The following is a 12,614-nucleotide window of genomic DNA, read 5'->3' as shown; positions in this document are numbered from 1 at the left end:
TATTACTTGGTCGAAAAGTAAGGTATGTTTCAAAACCCAGACTCAAATGGGTTCCTAAGTTTGTTAATTTATGAGGATGTGAGAGAGTTTGATATTTTAAATAGTTCATAGTAGTTGTCTCTCTCACTGAAGAAAGGTGTTGTAACATACACATTTTGAAATTGTGTTTCGTAATGAATAATATTACGAAATATTATGTGAATTTGAGTAATTGAGTTCTAACAGATAGATTTTACTAGAATTGAAGTAAAACTATGCTTAGAATCATTCAGAAAGTATTGGAAGTCTTATGAGATTCCAATCAAATGTCAAATAGTGAAATTTAACGAAAATATAAAATTTGGAATAAGTAAAATTTTATTATTGAAAGTTGTAGATAATCTCGTTAGAAACATTTAGGTGAAAACCTCATCAAAACCCAAGTTATAACAAAGAAGTTATCACCAATCAAAGATCCGCGACAAAACTGGCACGACGCCGAATGACGTAAAAAGTGATTTTTTGTAAACTAATTTTTAGCCTTAGTGATCCAAATGAAAGTCTGACAAAAACGGACGTCGGATGAAGAAGTTATGAATTTTTAACGGATTTTCCTGTCCCGGTTTGTTAAAAATAATAATATTAAAATTAAATACAAAATTAGCTGACAAAGTCTAAACAAAAGTTGTAGAGCATAATTTTACCTACGTGTGCATATAAAGAACGTCAAAAACGGAGCCCGTATGCGAAAGTTATAGACTTTAGAAAATTTGGGCACAATTTCTGAGGAATCTCGCAAGGATAAGACCAATCTCGGTGAGTCACCCGCTGAGTCCGACGCGTGTCGCTTGCTGATTTGACTGAGGATGTGGTCCAATGGCCTTTTGACGCACCTCGCATCGGACTATGCCCCGTGTTCGAAGTGCTGGACCAATCTGAAGCCGACGTGTGTTGCCGACCCTCGCACCGCGTCCGAACCTCGCTGCCGCTGCCATGTGCTCGCTTCCTCGCGCTTCGGATCCGAACTCTCGCCCTATAAATACAAGGCCTGCGAGCCTTCTCAGGTAATTTGGATAAATTGCTATTTTCACCCCTTTTTCAATACTCTCATTATTTTGACATCCCCCGAAGCCCCGGTAACAATTTTAGCACTCAAAACACGTCCTGAAGTGCCCGTGAAGCCCGAGAAATTTATCTTTTCGGTTTGAAGCTCTACCTTACAAAGCCCGCTTTTTCAATAAATCTCCCGGTTTTCAACGAATAAAGTCATATTTGGAGCCAAAATGCTGCTCAAATTACTATTTTAACCCCTGGTTATTTCAAGGTGAGTTTAATATATAGGAACAATTGTATGTTATGTGTTATATGTGCTATGTGCTTTTCAGTGTTATTATTCCGCGTTATTTTTCCGTGTTATTTTTATTCATTATTTTTAATAGCAAAGAAATACCTTTGACCATGTGATTAGTGAAAGGACTTAGATTCACATTGGTACTGGTATGTAGCCTCTGGCCATGTAGAACATGTCTCCGTAAGAGAATGATTTCTATTCTATGGTATTCTCAGAAGGTTAGACAGGGCTATAAGCCTGAAATCTACCAAAATGTAAATCCAATGTTGTATGTCTTTTGTGCCACTTGGGCCAAATCTTTATTGATGTATATCAAGTATGGAAATTGTTATTTCTCATTGATTTTATATCTTTGAATCAAATCAATGATTGATATGGAAAGTTTGTCATATGATTCACATATGCCTTGTTGTTCCTTGTTCCTCTTTGCTTCTGCCATATTGAAGTATATATATATGGCATAACGTTATATTGTATCTATTATTGAACTCACTAAGCGTCACCGCTTACCCTCTTAATGTTTAACAAATTGCAGGAGATAAGCATCCAATATATTTATGTAATAATATAAAATTTTGAATAGTTTGAAACTATTCCTTTTTTTTTGTACTCCCATATGTATAAAAAATTTACAATCCTTGGAAGTTATGTGATATATAACACTTTGAAATAGTTGGTTTGTATCCAGAAGTTTGTAATCGCTTTATCAATATAAAATATTGTTTTTATGAATATGCATGTAGCATGTTTCAGAGTAACAATTTTCAAGTATGAAAGTGTGGGTCTTTCAATCGTGGTATCAGAGCAATAGTTTAAGTGAACTAAATACCACAGATTGGTATTTAAATTTAATTAGTTAGAAGTTAAATATATGAACTGGATTCATAATAATTATACGGATACAAACCGTTAGAAACACTTAAGTGGGGTATTGGGTAGCGATAAACCCTAGTATTCTAAAATATTAAGTTACTACAAAATTTTCAGAGAATTACTTTAAGTGAACTAGGAATTTTGAAAATTTCTAGAAGTAAACATGAATTGTTAAGTGAAGATGATACGATATGTATCTGGTATACTTTAGGTTGAATACCTAAATGGAGACAAACACTAGAATATTAAGAGGAGATATGCCTTATATTCTAATATGTGCTAAATGATAAATGAATATAGCATGCCTTAGAATGCTTATCTATAATTGCTATTATCTGAGAAAGTTTAAGGTCTGTTGCCGACCTTGGTTTAGAAGAGAAGATTTTTATGTTTAGAATTCTAAAAATTTATGTATTAGAATTTTAATGAAACTTTTAGAAGTCATAAAGAGACTTATGATAGTCGACATCGATAAGTTTGTAGATAAACGATCGAGGGATATCGTAAAATAATATTTACCAAGTGAAACCTTAAATAGTGTATTAATACCAATAGAGTGGTGTCATACATTCAAAGTATAAATTTGATGAAATAATAACATCTTTATAAGAATGATGTGCGTTTAAACACATTTTGGCGAGATAAATGTGTTGGTACAAATCCATGAAGTTGTTCCACCGCTGTCCAGATTAGAAGCAGTGATTGTTTATAGAGTCGGAAGAACCGCAAATGGTGATAAATACTTCTATAGTATTGAAATTAATGTGGTACAAGATTTATAAGAATTAAATGAAGATCAAATGAAAGGCTAATGAAGTTTTTCAGACTTAGTAGGCCAAGACTTTGTGATGTAGTATGTAGTTCAAGTAGTAGTATTTTACAGGATGCTCAGACTTAATATTTAATAATACTAAGTGATGATTGACTTCTGTCACATCCTTATGGAAGTTCCATTGTGTGTTAATCCGACTTTAACATACATGATTAGGATGGTGAATTAAGTCATTTAGTAATAAAAGGTTAAATAACTTACTTGTTTAAGTAAGGTAGAATGCTTAATTGAAGAAACAATACACACATAGTATTATATGAGAAGAAATGTTGTAGTTAGGAATGATAGAGAACCAAGTCGATGCTAGTAGAGCTTGCTGGGATGCAGCTATAATGCATCCTTCTTAGGATAGATTCCTATGAAGTGACTTAAAAGATACAACCATAAGAAGAAGACTTACTCAAATACAAGAATAACGATGTCATGGAAGGATGATGAAATTAACAAATGTGCATGGTGAATTACATAAGTTAGAAGATGATGCAAGTAGTTGAAAACCGTTTGTATCTACATTGCTTGAGTAAATTTTGGGTGTAGTATGTCTTGCAGAGTAGTCACTACCCGAGAAAGAATTTATATGAAGAATTGGAACTAAAATTCTACCGACCTATGAAAAAGTATTAGAATATGCTAGATCGAGCATATGCATGAGAAGAATCTTAGAAAGCGCGTAAAACTAATCCATGATATGTTTGATAGAAATGTGAAATCCCTAGTTGAGTCTAGGATAAATTGTTGTATGTACTTGCTTGAACACATTCATGTGTGATAAGTAATAGTGACTTGGAAAACTGCGAGACAATACTTGGGACGAGTATGGGTAGGTGTGAATGGTAGTAGAGGCCTATACTATCGGAAGCACAGGACATATGTTTGGATAAGGGAAAGTAACAAGGTTACCAAGAAGCTAGTAAATGATTCTGTTTTATTCATGTGTGTCGTTACCTTCATTTCGGTAATGACTAAGAAGATAATTATCGTCCAAATCTTAATGTCATAAAGAGTGGAGTCCGATTAATATAAATCTACAAAGATAAAGATGATTGGTTTAGAAAGCCATGTATTGAGTAATGATGAAATTTCAGTCAAGAAGAAAATGGTCAGGATGGTCGATAGAAATATAACGATCTTCATTAAAGAATTGAGCAAACATTAACTAGAAATGTTACCTGTTATGAAGGCGATGAAAATTTTAGTTATTCATGGAAGGATTACAGTATGAAATGCGTGATTTTGTAATCAATCGAAATATTGTGTCATTTGACAAAATTGATGTGTATGTCCGAAAGTACGAATTAAAGATACGTGGTGCCATTCTTTCTGTTCCGAAGCATCCACTTGTTGATTAAACTCTTTTTGTTTTCTCAATTCCATCAGCTCGATTTATTCGATCTGATTCTAATACACAAGTTTGGTTCATTATGTGTATTGTGAATTATGAAATCAAAGGTCATTATAATATGACCATACGAGTTGTTTTTATAGCAAAATAAAAGACCCTATCTATAAACCAAGAAGGAGCAGGAGTCTGCAATGACAATTGAGTTTTAACTCAAAGATTAGGATTGAAGGCCCAATAGAGAATGATGTGATGGGTTTGAGCCATAAGAACATTCCTATGTGCACATGCAAACCGTAATGCTTGGATCTAGGTTTCTCTAATTGAACATGCAATATATCCAAGACTATTGATTATAGATCTAGAATAATAACACAAGAAAAACAGATCTAAAAGATTACCTTGAGTTGCTTGCTTGAATCTTCTAGTCCTTGGAGCTTAGATTCACAAATGTCACTCCTCTAATGGCTTACAAACACCAACATAGCAAAAGGATGAATAGAGAGAGAGAGAGGAGGGAGCAGGAAGTCGGCCAGGGTTTCTTCAAAGGCAAGAGTGCTGATTTCCATGACCCCATGGGTCTATTTATACTAGTGAGGCTCCTAGGGTTTCACCCTTCAACCCTAATCGGATAACTTAGGCCCTAAGTAATCCAATCTCCTTATGATAAGCCTTGGACAATTTCTAGGCCTATCCTAACCCTAAAATCGTTCACCCCTTAGCTATTAAGGATTATAGCGCAAAGTACAACTATCATACAATTGACAGTTTATGCCCCTTTTATTTAATTAATCTCTTTAAGTCACCAAATTAATTCCTAATTAATTTATGACATATATTAATCAAATAACAATATTATTATTCCTTATATTGTTCTCATAATATATTAATAATATTTCTTCTCTAATTATAAATCATCCTGTCAAGTTGCTATGGTGAAGGCAACCCAAAAGGACCATGCACAATCGGGTCAAATACTTGCCAAATATAGTTGCAGCCTTAGACACTATTCCAAGAGTCTCCCACTTGGATAAGTCTAGTAACTATATACAGAAGCATAATCCGATTAGCAATCGTAGCTCTCAAAGACGCTGTCAACCTCTGATCTTATCAATCTTGTCCTTTAGATAAGGGATCGTACAGTCCTCTGTTTAGATATCATGCGGACAATTCTATGGAACCAATTTGTCCAGTAGTTGGTTTCTCGATCTAAGATTTATTTGACATAGAACTTAATCGAACACATCAATTCAGTTCTGACCGGGCCTGGCACATAAGTCAAATCAAATCATCGAGCGGCCGAGATATCAATTTTACCCTCTTAGTATAAAAGGAACTGATAAACTTTGACTTGTATGCATTTACTTATTCATTAATAAATTATACACAAGAATGTGTTTTATAACATCAATTTACTGATGCGGTTTCTGTCACACCCCGAAAACCGAAGGCGGAAACATTTCTGGGGTTGACTCCACGTTGGGTATCAAATCCTATGCACATAGTAAGTAAAGTAAACAACCATTACATTACATATATAAAAGTTTACATTTGTTTCAAAAGTAAAGTTGTACATTGTTATACATATGTATATATAAACAAAAGCAAGAAGTGTCTTGAACGCGCTCCATCTTCGCCAAAAGGAGTCATCGGGTACCTGTCTAATACGGACCTGAGAATACAAGCAGTTTGAAAATCAGCATAACGCTGGTGAGTTCATAAGCGGTTTTGTTTTGTTAAAAATGTACAAGTTCCTTTCCGTTTCTGAAAATGTTACACACCAAGAAAATCCCATATTTTCTTAAAAGTTGGTTATCGTATCCAAGATGTAATGTAAAAGATGTACACTGAAAACATGTTTACCCTTGTGAACTGTAAAGTTTAGTTATCTGAAGTGTTACACGATTTTGTTTATGTACAAATGTTTCCCCAGGAAAATCCCATATTTTCTTGAATGTTGGTTACCAAATGTGAAAGATGTATACTGAAAACCTGGTTATCCTTGTGAAATGTATTAGTTTTAACATATATATAAAACTAATATATACAAAGTAAATAAATTACTTTATTCATTATTACTATTTAGTAAATCTCTGTTATCCTAATTGCGAGTTCCATAACCATACGATAGACTAGATATGGCAATAAGTAGTCCACATCACCTTATGAATTTCGTCACCCTTCAACCATTTCGGTTCGGCTTTAGCTAGCAGCCAGGTGTGGGGTAGTCAGCCCCGTATAGATCTATACACTCAAGTCACACTCCCTATCTATGAGATTCTGGTTACAGATGCGGTCCTCCACTCGCGTATCTCTGTGGAGTGTTCACCGAGGACGTGTCTCCAATTATATAGGATTAACAAATTTACTAGTAATAATACAATTATCCTCCACTCGCGTATCTCTGTGGAGTGTTACCGAGGACAAAACAGTGTACTAAATTTTATGTTCAAAGTTCAAATGTCATGCTTTTAACTGATAAAATATGGAAAAAAACATTTGTGAAATATATTAAACATAACAGTTTATAACTAATTTCACAAATAATGTATATGATTATCCTGCAAGTTTCAAACGGTTATCTGTTATAATAATCAGTGTTAAAAGCATATGAGATATGAAACACACACATGTAAAACAAGTTTTGAGTACAAACAATTCCTTGTACTTTGCTTGTATTCCCCCCTGAAAACAGTGAAAACAGTGAAAAAGGGTAGGGGTATAAACTCACCAGTCGAGAAAACGCGACCGTTTGGATGCTAAACGTTGGTTCGGGGCTTGTTAACACGTGAGGTTCCTATGTAATATGAAATAATATCCAAATGTATCTAATTAGACTATAACCCACTAATTAGATATGGTAATACATTCCAATGAGCGAAAACACTTCAAAACAAGTGTTTGGAGTGACCCGAGTGACATTTACGGACGTATATGGCTTGGATAATGATTTGGGACTTCAAAGGTAAACTCCTTAGGGATTTTACGGCCCTAAGACCATGCCCATATGATTTCACGGCCGTGAACTCACGAATATGGGATTTTATAGTGCCAAATGGTCAATTAACACATGGGAATGGTTGCTATGAAGTAATCTAAGGCATAGGAATAAGTTTTACCACCAAATGGACCATCAAAGGGAGTTTGTGGCCCTAAACAAGGAGTTTACGGCCGTAAGCTCCTATACCCCACTTGAATTGTTGATTTAATGGCCTTACACTAATCATATGTGATTCAAACTATTTTTCCAAGCCTTGGGATGAATTTTGGGCACTATTTAAGCTATGTAAAGGAGTTTACGGCCCTGGAACTTGTTATAGGGGAGTCATGGCCGTAAACACCTAAATGAAGGGATTTCATCATGTTTAAGGTCCCCAAACTAATTTTGGTTGGTTCTAGGATTTATTCCAAGGCTAATGGTGTGTTTACATGGCTTTTTAACACTTGTTTTTGAGTTTAATCTCCATGAATGAGGAGTTTATGGCCCAAGCTTGTTCTTGGGCAGTAAACTCATTTTTTCTCCTCAAAATCCATGTTTAGGGTGTTCTAGGTCTAGAATGATAAGCCATATAGTCGTATCTAAGTCCCAAAGTTGGTTTTGGAGGGGTTTAAGTGCTCAAAAACCCAATTTACTTGAGTTTACGGCCCAAGCATGCTCCATGGCCGTAAAATCATGATAATGGTCCTTTTTCAATGCTTAAACACGCATTTGAAGGCCTAAGAGGTTGAACAACAAGTTAGGGATGTTACCTCGAAGATTTGGAGCCTTAAATCAATGTCTTGGACCTTCAATCTTTGATTGAGGAGAGAGGTTAGAGAGAGAGTAGTGAGAGGGAGAAAAAGCTTCAAATGGAAGCTTGGATCACTTTAAATAGTGTTCACGATTTGGACACGGTGGAATTTTACCCGATACCGACGTTATACGGGGCTTTTGGTCGCCTCCGATCAAGTCATAATATCAAACTCAAATTAATGACTTAATTAAATAGAAATCGGAAACGAATTTGAAAACAACGAATATATTAACAAAAAGGGTTACAATTGATGAAACGAACTTCGGGTTGTCACAGTTTCGCATTATGAATGTACGACCAATTAACAAATAACAAACCGTATATCTAGGTTTTAAGACCATATGATATTATCGTCTTGCGATCACTCTTTTCATCACATTCCATAAAGTGATGCTAGCAAGCACGGGTTTGTTCCAATGCTCAAAACTAATTCATAAGCACTCATGAACGTTGCAGCAACCTTTTGCTATGTCTAATACCATTTAGACAATCTACACTCCAATTCATGACAATCTTCATTCATACCTACTTCCAACATATGAATGATTGTGGACTGTTTGAATAATTCGATTATTCTAAATAAACTCAATTATTCTAGAAGTCAAAACATGCAAAGTGAAACAATAGTTAAACAATTAACATAAGACAGTAGCTTTGCTTATAAATAATACTCCTTTATTTAATCATCAAATGTTAATTACATTTATCTGTTATACGTTTCTAAAACTATCTAATCTAATCTAATATCATCTTTCAGTCCAATACTCCTAGCATGCTGCAAATGCTTAACCCTACTCAGTCCCTTCGTAAGCGGATATGCTGGTTTATCTTCTGATGATATCCTCTTAACCACGAGTTGTCCTTCGTCTAGACGATGTCTAATAAAGTGATACTTTCTGTCGATATGACGAGATCTACCATGATCTCTTGTTTCCTTGGTCAAGGCAACCACTCCTTCATTATCACAGAAAATTTCCATAGGCTCCTTTATGGTAGGCACAACTCCAAGATCACCAATGAAGTTCTTCAACCGTATTGCCTCCTTCGACGCTTCGCTCGCTGCAATGTACTTTGATTCGCACGTTGAATCAACTACGGTTTCCTGCTTGGAACTTTTCCAAGTCACTGCTCCTCCATTAAGGGTAAAGACCCAGCCCGACTGCGAACGGTAGTTGTCCCTGTCGGTTTGAAAGCTGGCGTCACTATACCCTCGCACCTTCAAGTCATCACTCCCTCCGAGGACTAAAAACCATTCCTTGGTCCTCTGAAGGTACTTAAGGATATTCTTGACTACAATCTAATGGGCTCTGCCAGGGTTCCCTTGATATCTACTAACCATGCTCAAAGCAAAGGCTACATCAGGGCGAGTACAAGTCATAGCATACATGATTGAGCCAACTGCGGAAGCCTATGGTACTCGGCTTATCTCTGCTATTTCAGCTTCAGTACTCGGACTTTGAGTCTTACTCAACTTGGCATTACTTTGTATCGGTAATTCTCCCTTCTTTGAATTTTCCATACTAAAACGTTTTAGTACTTTATCTAAGTAAGTGTTCTGACTAAGTCCTATTAGTCTCTTACTTCGTTCTCTCACTATCCTTATTCCCAAAATATAGGAAGCCTCTCCGAGGTCCTTTATAGCGAAGCACTTCCCGAGCTAGGACTTAACCTTCTGCAGTGTCGGGACGTCGTTTCCTATGAGTAGTATGTCATCTACATACAGAACGAGGAAGCTTATTATAATCCCACTAGCTTTGACATATACACATGATTCATCTTCGTTTCGTACAAATCCAAACTCTTTGACTTTCTCATCGAAACAAAGATTCCATCTGCGAGACGCTTGCTTAAGTCCATAAATGGACTTCTCAAGCGTACACACTCTATTTGGATGCTTCGGATCAACAAAACCCTCTGGCTGAGCCATGTAAACATCCTCAGCCAACTTTCCATTAAGGAAAGCGGTCTTGACATCCATTTTCCAAATCTCATAATCATGAAATGCGGAAATTGCTAGCATCACTCTAACAGACTTTATCTTCGCAACTGGTGAGAAGGTCTCATCATAGTCAACTCTGGGAGTTTGAGTAAAGCCCTTCGCAACCAATCGTGCCTTATATGTGTGTACCTTTCCATCCACGTCGGTCTTCTTCTTGAAGATCCATTTGCACCCAACGATCTTACGACCAGGCACATTATCAACCAAATTCCAAACTTGGTTGTCATACATGGATTGGATATCGCTGTCCATTGCCTCTTTCCATTTCGTAGACTCCGGGCCTGCCATGGCTTCCTTATAGCTATTAGGTTCATCTAGATTTATTAGTGTACCATCACTAATATACGTGTCCCCTTCGGTAGTATTATGAAAACCATAAAACTGGGGTTTAACTCTAACTCTTTCGGAACGTCTAAGAGGTAAGGATTCGTCAATCGGTTCAACCGGAGTTTCCTCCTTGGGTTGAGCGCCTGCCCAATTGATTCTCCACTTCATTCTTGAACTCTTTGAACTTTTAAAACATTTCTGACTTTTGCTTGATTAAGTAGATATACCCATATCTACTATAGTCATCGGTAAAAGTCACATAGAAGCGGTTCCTATCCTTTGTGGTTGATCTAAAGGGTCCACATACATCGATATGTATGAGGTCCAATAAACCCTCACCCCTTTCACATGTGCTAGTGAAGGGTGACTTGGTCATCTTTCCAAGTAAACAAGACTGGCATGTGTCATCTTCCCTAAGGTCGAATGACTCCAACACTCCATCCTTTTGGAGTTGGGCTAAGCGCTTCTTGTTGACATGTCCAAGAGGACAATGCCACAAGGATGCTCTATCCGTACTATTGGAAGAATCCATGCATAAAACATCATTTCCTAGATTATCTACAATCATAACAGTTTCATAAATTCCATTACATGGCATTGCTTCAAAATATAAGATACCATTTAGATAAGCATAAATTGAACCATTCTCATTATTAAAAGAAAATCTAAATCCTTGTCTATAAAAACCATTAAATGAAATGATGTTTCTTGCCATTTATGGCGAGTAGCAACAGTTATTTAAATCTAAACATAATCCATTACTAAGCACTAAAAAATACACTCCAATCTTGGTCACATGCGACGATCTTCTGTTCCCCATGATTAGATTTATTCTTCCACGCTCCACATCCCTATTTCTTCTTAGTCCCTGCAATTCAGAACAAACATGGTAACCACACCCGGTATCGAGGACCCAAGAAATAGCATGGGATGAATCATTAGATTTAATTGTGTATATACCTGTGAAAGACGGCTTGATCTTTCCTTCCCTGATGGCTTGCAGGTAGTCTGGGCAGCTTCTGTTCCAATGCCCTATTTTGTAGCAATGGTGGCACTCTGCCTCCTTTGGGTTAGGGTTAGGCTTAGCGGGATCAACTTTGGTCCCACTAGAAGAGGAACCATCTCGGGACTTTCCCTTGCGGTGACTCTTAGACGGAGCCTTCTTCTTCTTGCCCCTTCCTTACCCAATGGCCAAAACAGGAGCAGCGGTTGGATTGGGAGTGGGTGCAACAGACTTGTCCTTTTGTTGCTCTCAGCAACCCTAAGGAGACCTTGGAGCTTACTTAGGGTGACCTCTTCCTTGTTCATGTGGTAGGTCATCCTAAATTGGTTGTAACACGGGGGCAAGGAGTGAAGGACCATGTTGATAGCCAAGTCTTCCCCAAAGTCGACATTCAACTTGCGAAGACGATCGACATACCTTTGCATCTTTTGCAAGTGTACGGTTAGAGATTCACCATGTCCCATTTTAGCAGAGATCATGTTAGTGAAGATCTCGTAACACTCCTACCTCGCGTTTTGATGGTATCTCTCCAATAAGTCTTGGTGCATTTCGTACGGATACATGTCCTCATAGGACTTTTGGAATTCGGCGTTCATTGTGGCTATCATGATGCAATGAACCTTCGTCGCATCACGTTCATGAGTCTCAAAAGCAGTCATTTCAGCCGGAGTAGCAATTTTTGGGTTGATCTTCTCGAGCTTCTCATCAAGGACATACTTCTTGTCCTCATAGCGAGCAATCGTGCAAATGTATCTTATCCATTCGCTAATTTTGTTCCATCGAAAGTCACCTTTTGGCAAAGGCTCATCAATGTGAACGAGCTAGCAGCAGCGTTGTTTGCGTTCGACATCTACAAATAGAAAGGAAAAATATTGATTAGAATTTAAAATCCCTAATTATTACCCAATAAGAAAAATTAGGGCTAGGATCCCAACAACATTATTTACATATTAGAAAAGGGATGCCATAATCCAACATGCAAACAATTTGAAGGTAAGTGAATGACGATTCACTAATTCTTCACCATGAAAACGTAACTTTAAGTTCTAAATGTATTGAGAATTCCTAGGTTTCGATGAGATTCATTGAACTTTTCAATGGCATGTTTAAATCTCGA

Source organism: Lactuca serriola, chromosome 4 (assembly GCF_051521515.1).
Source record: "Lactuca serriola cultivar US96UC23 chromosome 4, Lser_US96UC23_V15, whole genome shotgun sequence".
NCBI classification, from domain to species: domain Eukaryota; kingdom Viridiplantae; phylum Streptophyta; class Magnoliopsida; order Asterales; family Asteraceae; genus Lactuca; species Lactuca serriola.
Note: the sequence above shows the minus strand (reverse complement) of the source record.